This window comes from Pteronotus mesoamericanus, unplaced genomic scaffold (assembly GCF_021234165.1).
Source record: "Pteronotus mesoamericanus isolate MK-2021 breed Mesoamerican mustached bat unplaced genomic scaffold, CSHL_Meso_final scaffold_85, whole genome shotgun sequence".
NCBI classification, from domain to species: domain Eukaryota; kingdom Metazoa; phylum Chordata; class Mammalia; order Chiroptera; family Mormoopidae; genus Pteronotus; species Pteronotus mesoamericanus.
Window position 1 is genome coordinate 27,847,198 of NW_026555329.1, and position 4,573 is coordinate 27,851,770.

The window sequence follows — 4,573 nt, forward strand, 5'->3', positions numbered from 1 at the left end:
AAATTGTGCTCCTATGAACATTGGGGTGCATAGGTTCTTTTGTATTGGCGTTTTGGGGTTCTTAGGGTATAGTCCCAGCAGGGGAATCACTGGATCAAAAGGCAGTTCCATTTTCAGCTTTTTGAGGAAACTCCACACCGCCTTCCACAGTGGCTGTACCAGTCTGCATTTCCACCAACAGTGGACTAGGGTTCCCTTTTCTCCACAGCCTCGCCAGCACCTGTTGTTTGTTGATCTGTTTATGATGGCCATTCTGACTGGTGTGAGGTGGTACCTCATCATGGACATTTGTTTTTTATCATAATTAGTATATCTAACTTTTATAAATGATAATACATGGTACATTTTGAAATGTAAAGTAGCTTTATGTCATAAATTTATTTACAATAAAATTAGTGTGTTTAGGCCATATCTGTGGCCTACAAGATATGTTTCTTTCAACACTGAGATATGAAAAATTTGTTAGTTTTTCTACTTTTGATGTCTATGTAAATGGTTTATTTATAGAAGTATAGCCATAAAATGTATGGCAGAATCATCAGTATGAAATATGTTGTACAGTGTTATTGTAATGGTTATTAACATTATGCTTAATGAATGGTTATTCTGTATTTATTTATCAATCCTGAAAACATTTCTATGAAGTCAATGTTACTTTTACCTCATTAGCATTTAAAGATGTTAACATTATATCAACTCATGGTCACATAACTAACATGTGGCAAGCCATGAATTAAGTTCAGAGACTATGGGCAGTGGAGAGCTTTAGAACTGTGCTTTTTTAAGCCTCTCACCCATTCTCTTATCTCTCACTACTTGTGTAGTGGCCTACCTCCCTTACAGGTTTTGGCATGACCAACTTTTCTTTGAATATAGTACCTCTCTCTTCCATTCTTCACACTCTACTTTAGCCTAGATCTACCTCCTGAGTTTCAGATGAACAGAGCCAGAATAATTCTGATAATATGTCCACTTGATTATCAAGTGTGATAATCCAACATTCAAATCCCTGTATTTAAAGCTGAAGTTTTCAGTTCATTTTTCAGATCTCCTGTTACTGCTCATATCATCTCAGTAAAAGACAGCAACTTCACTCACCATACACAATTACCAATTCTGACAAATAGATTTTCTGAGTATTTTCTTTTTCATCTTTTTTCTAATATGACTTAACTTGGACTTTTGCCCTGGATTTAGTACTTTTACAACAGATTATAGCTGATGCTACTTTGCTTGTCTTTCCCCAGTCTTGTCTTGTCACTATCCAGTCCGTCAACAGCACTATAAGAATACACACACGAGTACACATCTGACTGTATTTATTCACCATCTAATGTACAGTAAGAGCTTCCAGTTACCTTCCAGATTCAACCTATACCCATCAGGGTCCTTTTAGAGAGTCCAGTAGGAAAGACACAGAATACGAAACTTATTACAGCGATTTGCTCTTACACAATTATATGACGTGCTTAAAGAATTTATGTGTAGTTGTTGCATCTGTGTCTAGTGGCAGGTTAAAGTCAGCAGAGTAGCTAGACCTAGACATGACTATGGTGGAACTTCTGACAACGTTACTAATTGTATGGTTTCTTTACTAGAACAGATGATATTGTAGAACAAGGACTGTATATTTAATATTTGTACAAAGTTTTTTATAAGCTCAACACATAGTAGGTGTTCAATAAATGTTATTGAATGACTAAAGGAAAGTCATCCTCAAGTGTGTGCTCAGAATTGCTTTCAATTGCTGTAGGGAGAAGCTCAATAGGTTCTTTTAACCAACTCAAATTAAAGTGATAAATGCAGAGAAAGTGTTTTAACTATGCATTGAACTCATAATTAAAGAACTACAATATTCCATGCCATATAAAGCCCTTTACCTATTTTTGTACTTTACCTATTTTTATTTGAACAGCTTTTTAATTTAATCTTTATCATAAATAAATAGATTAAACATAAATCACTTTTAATTCTTATTCTAATATAAAATCCTTGTGGACACTACAAGAGATAGTAAGAGAGTATGCATGTTAAGTTTATTAAATTCAAATAATACTATCTTCTGGAAAATTATCCTGAAGATATGACTTTGAAAGTAGAATTAATAGCCAGATTTAACATGTTCCTGCTGTAATGTGAAATGTGTCATCATTTCAAGATAAAATGTTACCTACCATAGGGATGGACCCCAATCTGCATCTCTGGAGTCTTTTTCTTATTAACTAGTAGTTTTCATTAAGTAAACCATTTATTGTTTTAAAGAACTTTTTAAAAAATTCCCTGCCACTGTTTTCCTGCAAGGGCGTTGTTTGGCCAGAAGAACTGGACCAGTTTTTCCGAATGGTTAGCCAGGGGCCAAATACACAAAGACAAGTTCAGGAACATTGTCGGGCGGGCTATGTACTAATCAACTGACTGGGCTTGGGGATTGAGGTTCATAGGGCCATAATGTTACAGCAGATGTTCCCTGAGTGCCTAGAATCAAGCCAGGGGTATCTGAACATAGCCATGACTCAAAAACAGCAACAACAGAACCAGGCAGAGACAAAATCCAGAACTCAGAGCTATAGATTGCTGAGTTGGAATTTGGAGACAAATTTGTTCCAACCTGATTTGAGTTGGAACAAAGCAGGAAATGACACAAGAACTGAGAGGCAGGGGTGACTTATAAAGGGAGTAATTTTTAAAGCAATTTTTGCAAGTATAAATGTATGGGTGTGTCAGGCCGATTCAGTTTGAGATAAGTGAAAATGCTTTTAACTATAGTCACTCTACCATTCACTTACTTCCATCATATTGGATTATCAGCAGGTCTTTGCTTTTTAAAGATAAAGAATTCTATCACTTCTATCCTTTTTCCCAACACTTTATACATTACAACTGAATTGATTTTTAAATTTTGGCTGAATATAGCATCTCTCTATAGTTTAAATGATGAAGCTCTTTCCTTGCATTTTAAAAATCCAGTCAATAGAGACTAACCAGTGTCATTATTTTCTGACTTATCCTAATACTCTTTATTACAATATCACAATTTTTTTTCTAAATGTAGGACTTCAAAATTAGGCTCTTTATTTTTGGATTGTCACCAAATACTACTTTGGATTTCAGGCACATTGTGAAGTGTGACCAGAGTTTTAGTGACTATTTCTCCTATGTAGGTCATATTAAAGGCAGATTTCTTAAACATCATTTGTACACGTTTCTTCTCATTCTTGCTGACTTTAAATGGTCCTTTTTCAGTCTGATGTTTGCTAAACTGATTATCCCAGTTTCCTTTGAAATAGATGGCTTTCACGAGAACCAGACAAGTAACATGAGTAACTGAGTTGCAGACAGCAACTCTGTAATTTTACCTTCTGTCTTGTTAGCAACCCAGGTGTTTACATGTTTTCTAGCCCCCTATGTAGCTTTGAAGAAGTAGAGTTCTTCCATCTCTGCTTAGTAGAATTTGCGGCAGGAGTCTTTGAAAGATGAGCTGAAACCATGCAACTTTTCTCCAAAGATCCTGTTGGCACTTCTAATTGAGCGCTACATGCCAGCCCTGTTAACTTCAGTGAGAAATGATTGGAAATCTTCACCTCCCACCACTTTTACCTAAAGAAAATGCCTGAACAATCTGAGTCATGATGTTTCCCTTTGTTTCTATGAAGACTGTGGCCAGGGCAGAGGAGATGCTCATGGAAAAGAAAAATATATTTTTTTGAGTTGTATTCACTCAGCTTTTTCAAAAGGTTTAAGGCAAAAGTGCCATTTGTGGCCACCAGAGTATCCATGACGGTGAGTCCCAGAGCATGGGTGATTCAGCAGGGACGAGTGGCTCAGCAGTAGACAGTGTCACAATTTTGTATATAAAACAAACATATGCTTAATTATCTTTCCAGACTTCTTTATTGTTCTTTAATAGAAATATCAATGTAAACTGATGCTGTAGATGTGCCTAAAAAAGAAGAATCTACTGATTTATTAAATAAGATCACTTAGATTTTAAAAAATTATATATTCTTCCTATGAAATTAATAAATCCTTGGAAATCAATGATATATATTGGCCTCTGAAGTTTGCCAAAATCTCAGATATATTTGCAATGTACTGTTGAAAACAAAAAAAAAAGAGAGAGAGAAAAAAATGTTCTAGTAGTGTTTTACATTTAAGAAATTAACTACTTATTTGTTCATTGACTACTAAAAAAAAAATCTGTCCTGAATTAAAAACAAATGAATGGTATAAATAACAAGAGAGAGTGTGAGATGGAAGAGAAGTGAGAACAAGATTAGCAGTTAGGTGTCAGAACACTTGGTCCAAGTCCCAATTCTGCAACTCATGTAAATGACCATTTTAATTATAAAACTAAGGTTTGGGTCAAATGATCCCTAAGGGTCCTTTGAGAGCCTTAGTAGCACTCAAGCCAAAATTCTTTAAATTGACAACATTTTTATAATTCTTATTAAATATGGAGAGAATAAGCAAAGATATAGATACTTTACATAAAAATTTGCCTGGGTTACAACATTAATTGGAAGTTTGTAAAAATATGTCAGTCAACTATAAGGAATTGTGCACTATAGAAATT

At 34.9% G+C, this 4,573-nt stretch overlaps 1 pseudogene; it reads right to left on the bottom strand.

Annotated features, from left to right (window-relative positions):
- Positions 1-3,085: 3,085 nt before the first annotated feature.
- On the bottom strand, positions 3,086-3,776 carry LOC129063151 (serpin B6-like; annotated as a pseudogene).
- Between the last annotated feature and the right edge of the window lie 797 nt (positions 3,777-4,573).